Source organism: Zingiber officinale, chromosome 7A (genome assembly GCF_018446385.1).
Source record: "Zingiber officinale cultivar Zhangliang chromosome 7A, Zo_v1.1, whole genome shotgun sequence".
Classification (NCBI taxonomy): domain Eukaryota; kingdom Viridiplantae; phylum Streptophyta; class Magnoliopsida; order Zingiberales; family Zingiberaceae; genus Zingiber; species Zingiber officinale.
Window position 1 is genome coordinate 82,630,157 of NC_055998.1, and position 9,090 is coordinate 82,639,246.

A 9,090-nucleotide genomic window follows, 5' to 3' on the forward strand; every position below is an offset into this window, starting at 1 on the left:
TAATTAGTGCCTAACAATTAGATTAGATATAAGTCGTGCACATGATGCACCCTTCGATTAGATTAGATCTATCGAGTATATGATACGCATCATCGTTTAGATTAGATCTAAATTGCGTCAACTCGTAATGCCTACCATGCCGTGATACCTACCACTACCTCGATCGCATCTTGTTGTTGAATCTGCCAAAGCAGAGCAACACATACTATCTTGGTAGGGTACGGAAGGACAATTTTGGTCCCGCCTATCAACGCATGGGTGAGTACAACTCAATTAGATTTAGTAACTAGTTAACTCAATTGGATCGAGTTTAACTATAGGCATTATCCAATGGTTGGTAGATAGGTCAAAATCACGTTTATATTAACTCTTGGGTGTATTAGCCAAAGCTAACTCGAGTTTTAATATAAATGCGGATTTTGATCCTATAAACAAGAGTTGCATAGAGATGTAATTGGTAATCGTTACCTACCAATCATACTAAGTCTTGGGCGTATTAGCCAAAGCTAACTCAAGGGTTAGTATGATGTGGATCTTGTCCCACATGAATTATAGAATTCAGTGGGAGCATCATTTAGTTAAAGGCCTAATTAAATGATTAAGAATATGATACTTATTTCTGCATTTATTTCTGTTGTAGATTACCATGACATCGAATATGAACACCTTCTCCCTGTGATCTGTCCTCGAGAAGGACAAGCTTAACGGAGCAAACTTCCTGGACTGGTACAGGAACCTGAGAATAGTTCTCACCCAAGAAAGGCTCCTCCTGCCACTGCCCCGCGAGCTGACCGAGATGCTTTCAAGAAGCATCAAGATGACGCATTAGATGTGTCTTGTCTAATGCTCGTGACCATGAACTCTGAGCTTCAGAAGCAACACGAGTTAATGGGCGCTTATGATATGGTTGAACATCTTCGTCAACTGTATCAAGGTCAAGCGAGGCATGAGAGATTTGAGATCTCAAGGGCACTGTTTCAGTGCAAGATGTCAGACGGGGCTCCTGTAGGCCCATATGTACTCAAAATGATTGGGTACATAGAGAACCTACAAAGGTTGGGGTTCCCACTTGTCCAAGAGCTGGCCACTGACCTGATCTTGCAATCCTTGCCGGATAACTACAGTCAATTCATTCTAAACTACAATATGAACAAGATTGACAAGCCACTGCCCGAGTTGCTTAGTATGTTGCGAACTGCTGAGCTGAACCTTAAGAAGGCTAAGCCCAACACTGTTCTAATGGTTCAGAAACATAAGGGCAAGGGCAAGCCCAAAGGCAAGGGAAAGTCCCAAGCCAAGGGCAAAGGCAAGGCACTGAAGCCTAAAGGAGGGGTCGCCAAGGATGCTACCTGCTTCCACTGCGGTCAGACAGGGCACTAGAAGAGGAACTGCAAGGTATACTTGGAGGATCTTAAGAAGAAGCGAAGTGAGACTTCCACTTCAGGTATATATGTTATAGAAGTCAATCTATCTATTTATACATCATGGGTATTAGATACTGGATGTGCTTCTCACATTTGTACTGATGTGCAGGCGCTGAAAAATAGCAGGGCATTGACAAAGGGAGAGGTGGACCTACGAGTAGGCAATGGAGCACGGGTTGCTGCTGTTGCTGTAGGGACTTACTTTCTATCTCTGCCCTCTGGGCTTGTACTAGAGTTAGTCGATTGTTGTTATGTGCCTGCATTAACTAAGAACATTATATCAGTTTCTTGTTTGGACAAGAAAGGTTTCTCGTTTACAATAAAGAACAAATGTTGTTCCGTCTATTTAAACGATATGTTCTATTGTAGTGCACCTCTGATAAATGGACTCTATATTCTAGACCTTAAGAGCCCTATCTATAACATAAATACCAAGAGGTTCAAGTCAAATGACATGAACCAAACCTACCTCTGGCACTGTCGCTTAGGTCATATAAATGACAAGCGCTTATCCCAGCTCCATAAGGATGGTTTGCTGGACTCATTTGATTTTGAATCATATGAGATATGTGAGTCATGCCTACGAGGCAAGATGACCAAGACTCCCTTTAGTGGGCACAGCGAAAGAGCGACTGATTTGTTAGGACTCATACATAGTGATGTATGTGGCCCTTTCAATGTCGCTGCTAGAGGCGGTTATAGATACTTCATCACATTTACTGATGACTTCAGTAGATATGGTTATGTGTACTTGATGACACATAAGTCTGAATCTTTTGAAAAGTTCAAAGAATTCAAGAATGAAGTACAGAACCAGCTTGGCAAGAGTATTAAGATACTTTGATCCGATCGAGGTGGAGATTACCTTAGCCATGAGTTCCGTGACTATCTAGCTGAGTGTGGGATTCTTTCCCAACTCACTCCTCCTGGAACACCACAGTGGAATGGTGTATTTGAAAGGAGGAATCGAACCTTATTAGATATGGTACGATCTATGATGAGTCACACAGATCTTCCGACATACCTTTGGGGATATGCTTTAGACACGGCAGCTTTTATACTCAACCGTGTTCCATCCAAGGCCGTGATAAAGACACCATATAGGATATGGACTGGGAGAGATGCCCAGGTGTCTTTCATGAGGATTTGGGGTTGTGAGGCTTACGTTCGACGTCAAGTCTCAGATAAATTAGGACCCAAATCTGACAAGTGCTACTTTATAGGATATCCCAAGGAAACTAAGGGATATTACTTCTACATTCCCAGCCAGCATAAGATAGTTGTGGCAAAGACTGAAGTCTTTCTAGAAAAGGACTTTGTTTCTAGAAAGACTAGTGGGAGTACATTCGATCTTGAAGAAGTTCAAGATGCGGATCCTAGCACTGAAGCCTCGATGGAAGTTGAACTGGAACCACAAAGTATTGTGGATGATGGTGTTCCACAAGGAGTTGAGGAACAACAACCAGTTCAAGTAGACATACCTCTTCGCAGATATGATAGGGTACGTCGTCAGCCTGAGAGATACTCATTTCTCTTGTCTGATCATGATGACATTGTGCTCATAGAGGATGAGCCTACCACCTATCAGGAAGCTATGATGAGACCAGATTCCGAGAAATGGCTAGAGGCCATGAGATCTGAGATGGAATCCATGTACACCAACCAAGTATGGACTTTGGTTGATCCACCTGAAGGGGTAAAACCCATTGGGTGTAAGTGGGTCTTTAAGAGAAAGACTGACATGGATGGACTTATCTATAAGGGTCACTTGGTAGCTAAAGGTTTCAAGCATATTCATGGTATTGACTATGATGAAACCTTTTCTCCAGTAGCGATGTTTAAGTCCATTCGGATCATGCTTGCAATTGCAGCTTACCACGATTACGAGATCTGGCAGATGGATGTCAAAACCGCGTTTCTGAATGGAAACCTACTCGAGGATGTGTACATGACACAACCTGAGGGTTTTGTAGATCCACAGCATACTAGCAGAGTATGCAAACTGCATAGGTCCATTTATAGACTAAAGCAAGCTTCTCGGAGCTGGAATCTTCGATTCGATGATGCAATCAAATAGTTTGGTTTCATCAAGAACGAAGATGAGCCTTGTGTCTACAAGAAGGTTGTAGGGGGCATAGTTGTCTTCCTCATATTGTATGTGGATGACATACTACTCATTGGGAAGGACATCCCTATGCTTCAGTCTGTCAAGACCTGGCTAGGGAGTTGCTTCTCAATGAAAGACTTAAGTGAGGCATCCCGCATTCTAGGGATACAGATCTATAGAGATAGATCTAAGAGATTACTTGGCTTAAGTCAGAGTACATATATTGACAAGGTACTCCTTCGGTTTGCCATGCAGAACTCCAAGAAGGGGTTTCTGCCGATATCACATGGCGTGAGTCTTTCGAAGACTCAAGGTCCATCTCATTCGAGAGATCATCAAGAGAGGAGATGTGAAGATTTGCAGAGTACCTACAGAGGCTAACATCGCAGATCCCTTGACCAAGGCTTTGGCACAGAGGAAGCATGATGGTCACACTAGGTTATTGGGGCTTAAAGCCTACACTGATTGGCATTAGTGCTAGTGGGAGATTGTTAGCTAGAGCCCTGGAGCCAATCATTTGATGATTATATTTTAGATTTTTTGTATCATAATCTATATAAATAAAGGTATTTCATTTTTGGTTATTATACTTACTTGTATTGGTGCCAAATAAACTAAGTATAATAACGTCCTTGAGTAGAAGGTTCTTACCTATATCAATCGATTGGTTGAATCGATAGTAAGATGATATAGGGAACACTACTCTTAATCATTCCTAGTCGAGTATTAATATTCAGGGACAATGTTAATGCAATAAGACTAGCATGTAGGTCAACTCGATGACTCGATCTCACAAGTCATGGATATGGAGATATCAAGTTGACACATGAGTATGCATTGGAGAATGTATACTGAATGCCCTGCCATGAGAAAGTATCATGTATCGTTATGAGTGTCATATACTTTCTCATATGGCTATTAGTATGACTACTAGTCCTTAGACCTGAAGTCACCATGGTTCACTACATATGGAGTTATGTACTTTGGTTTCATCAAACGTCACCCGTAACTGGGTGGATTATAAAGATGATTACTGGGTATGTAACAAATTATGCAGAGGGATGTGAGTGATGTAGATGAGATCTATCCCTCCTATATGACGGGAGAGACATCGGTATTCTTGATAGAGTGAGACCACGAAGTGCATGGCCATGCCCAAATGAGTCAATATAAGATATTGAGCTCATTTGATTTAGTGAGTCTACTTGGAGTTCAAGATTTAGATTGACCAGAGGATGACACGGTCTATGCCTCACATTGATCAATCTAGATGTCTAGGATAGAAGGACACTTGTCATATTTTGTGAGGAGTCACAATTAGTAGTCACAAGGTGATGTTGGATCTCAACATTCTTGTAACTTGGGTAGTAATGATGTGTTGCTAGATACCGCTCATTACTTATGCTCCTAAATGGGTTTAGGGGCATTGCCAACGTTACAAGAACCTATAGGGTCACACACTAAGGACAATTAGATGGAGATTAGGTTCATATGATGAACCAAGAGGATTAGATTCATTTGATGAATCAAATTGGATTAAGAGTAATCCTAATTGGGCTAATTGAGTTGGACTCAAGTTGATTCATGTGTTCAATGAGTCTAATTTAGATTATGACTCATTGAATCAATTTAATTAAATGAATTAGATTCATTATATTAAATTGGCTTGAATTAAATGGTTGGATTAGATCAACCATGAGAGAGATTAAGTCAAGTTTGACTTGACTTGAGAGGAAGATGAAGAGTCAAGTTTGACTTGACTTTATGCCACCTCATTGGTGAGTTGGCAAGATGTGGACCAATGATGATGCTCCACATCATCATGGTTGCTTAAGTGGGATGTCACCTCATGGGAGTTACCAAGAGTTGTGACTCTTGGCATTCCATGGGAGTTACACCCATCTTAATGTGGCCGGCCACATGAATGAAGGAATAAGTTTTCATTTTGTGAATGAATCTCATTTATTCCTTCATCTTCTTCCTTGCTCCAATTTTGCTCTCCCTCTCCTCTCTTGGCCGAACCATCCAAAGGTGCTAGCACACCTTTTGTGTGGTTTTTCTCCACCTACTTGTTTGTGTGGATACATATAGAGAGTTGTCTACGTTGACAACTTCGAGATCCGACACTATTTGGACGAGCGGGAACACGAAGGGATTCGCTTCAAAGGTATAACCTTTTTATTTTGTATATCTAAGTGTAGATCTAGGTAGAAACTCGTATACGTATGTTTTAAAAAAAAATTCTTTGCACGGATCCGTTGGCTAGGTGCTTTCGGGGTTTCCGCGACGTGAAAAAGTGGTTTTCGCGGCCTGAAAAACCCAACACCACATACCCATCCTAATGGGGCCGGCCAAGCCAGCTTGGAACCCAAGCTAGGGTCGGCCAAGACCACGTGGATAAGCCAAGTTGGTGGCCGGCCAAAGCTTGGGTCCCAAGCTTAGGTGGTCGGCCACTAGAATATTTAAAGGATTTTTATTAAAATTATATCTTATGTGGATATCATGGTTTTAATAGATAGTTTTAAATTTAAATCTTTCCTTTTATAGCTTTCAATAAAAGATTAAGAAAAGATTTGAAATCTTTCCTTATTTGTAGATTGAAAGAAGATTTTAATTTTGAGAAAACTTTCCTTTTTAACCATGATCATAATTTAAAAGAGAGTTTTAAAAATTAAATATTCTCTTTTATTAGTTTCTACAAAAGATTAAGAAAAGATTTGATATCTTTCCTTATTTGTATATTCAAAAGAGATTTTAATTTTTAGAGATAACTTTCCTTTTTGGAAATTATCCACATGTTTAAAAGAAAGATTTTAATTTATAAAATTTCCTTTTTATAATCCATCATGAAGGGAAAAATTATTAGAGAAATTTTTTATAAATTTCCGAAAACAAATTAGGAAGTTTTAATTTTTGTTTTAATTAAAACTCTCCTTGTTTTGGGGAAATAAGTGTTGGATCGAGAAGCGCTAGAGGGGGGGGGGTGAATAGCGATCACGGCTATTTCGTTCGATTCGTAAAACTATCAGAGTTAAAATACACAGCGGAATAAAGAAACACAAACACAGAGACACAGGGGAATTTACTTCGTTCGGAGCCTTGATCGACTCCTACTCAAAGGCCCGCAATCCTTGATCGCTTTCCGTGGGCAACAACTAATAGCTCGAAAATATTACAAGCTTAATACAATTTAGTGCAATAATAAAAATATACTGAACGATAGAATCTAAAGAAATGGCGCTCTGGGTTGTCGGGATCTTGAAACAACACATTGAGGTCGTCACGTAAGCAGCGCACAGGAGAAAGAGCTCTAGAAGATTGATTATTTGAAGAGCTACTCGTGACCTTCTTTTATAGCATGCTCAAGGTGCCTTAAAGCCCATCCAAGGCGCCTTGAGTGAGCCGAATCAGCCGCGGAGATAAGAGCTGAACTGGTCGAACCTTATCACTTGAAGGCGCCTTCACTAATCTCCAAGGCACCTTCAACCTCCAGTCCAAGGCACCTTGAGCTTCCTTCAAGGTGCCTCCAACCCCTCTGGACAGTTGGCTTCGGCTTGCACACGAGGCGCCTCCAAGCTCCATGGAGGCGCCTCGGACACTGTTCATCCGAGGCTAACTTGTGCTCCTTTGGTCCTGCAAAAGTGTTAGTCCCAAACACTTACCCTGCAAAATAAAGTTAGCACAAAACAATAGTAAATATGATAACAGAATATAATGACAATCTCTGGACTGTCCGGGTCTGACTTCGAATTTCCAACCGGAAACCCTAGGTCGACCCGACGCCTACTGTTCCCTCTTCGGGGAACGCGTCCTCACCTACTCCACTCAGGAGATTTACCTGATGTCAGTGCGATCCTCCAGATCGACTGGACTTTTGCTCGGTGCTTGATGCTTCCGGACTTTCCGCTGGACTTCCACTTCCCGGCTGGTCCAGTCTTTCACCTGGTTTGTGACACCAGGAGTTTCCACCTAGGGTTACCCCCTAGGACTTTTGCCTGAAGCACTCGACCCACCAAGACTTTCCGCATAGGGTTACCACCCCCTATGACCTAGGGTTACCACCCCTTATGACCTAGGGTTACCACCCCCTATGACCTAGGGTTTTCACCTGCCTAACCACAGTTAGGACTTTCCTGAAACACTTAGTCAAGCACGTTAGATCACAACACACCTTAACTTTGAATCCTTTGTCATTATCAAAACTCAAGTTCGATCGTCGGATGCTTCCAGCACCAACAATCTCCCCCTTTTTGATTATGGCAACCCAAATTCAAAGTTAAGTAAAACAAATGCATAAGTATATTAAAAGATTTTAAGTGAGCAAGCTTAAGTATATAAATTCAAAAAGAATAACTTAAGCTAACACTTAAACTTTGTGAAGCTCCCCCTTAATATAGGGCTTCCTTTTACTTTTGAATTAAATAGATTTTTACATTTGAATTTCCTACTCTCCCCCTTTTCCATATATCAAAAAATAAGTCAATTTTCAATTTTCCTTTTTGACCTAAACTTTTGAAAGCAATGAGTTAAAATTTTGCAAAACTATAATTTTCAATACCTTTAGCGAAGTAATGAATCTGAAGGGTAACTTAGAAAAAAATATCTTAGCAAGAATTTTATAAAGTTACTTAGCTAAGCCTTTTGCAAACATTGAATTTTGAAAATATAGCTTAAGTTAAAAAGGGACTTAGCTTAATTTGAATAAAACAATACTTATATTTGAAAAAAATAGAAGTAAGAATTTGTTAATTTTTGGATGAAGAGGGAGTAGCTAAAAATTTAATTTAGGTTTATTTATTCAGTTGGTCCTTAAGTCCAAGCATGAGTCAAGTTAAATAGTTGTTAACTTGTTAATTTGTTTTGATCAGGTATTAGAGCCCTAAAGTACAAGCATGCTTAATCTTAATATTTCCTTCACCAACTGTCTAACCTTTAGCTACTTGCTATTTGCCTAGAGGGCAACAGCTTTCACTTAGTTAGTCGAGTTCAGTCATTTAGTCCAGTTAGATTTGACTAGAGCTGGAAGACTTGACTTGATTACTTTTAATAAAGTATTTAACGCCCAGACTCATATTGATGCACAGAAATAAGCATTCTTGAGTCCAGGTTGTACCCTATGCATCTCACACCATTCTATGTTTTTTAAACACAAGCAAGGTATACCTAGGTGTTTGTGAGATGCTCTGGCTTAAATCTAGGGGAACATGATATCTAGGGTAGAGCCTAAACTAAGTTCAATTTTTGAAAATTCTAAGAAGAAGGGGATTTTAAAATTATTATTTTTCCTAGAATTTTTAAAACAAATTTTTGAAAAGAATGAGTTTTGAAGTAAGACAATAAATTTTGAAAATTAATATCTATTCTACCCAACACATTCCTATTTGTCTTCTAAGTGCATTGAACTCAAGTTCAGGTAAGGATTTTGTGAAAATGTCAGCTAGGTTTGATTTGGACTCAACATAGTTGAGTGCAAGTTCACCTTTAGCTACGTGATCTCTTACAAAGTGGTGTTTTACCTCTATGTGTTTAGTCCTAGAGTGGTGAATTGGATTTTTAGTT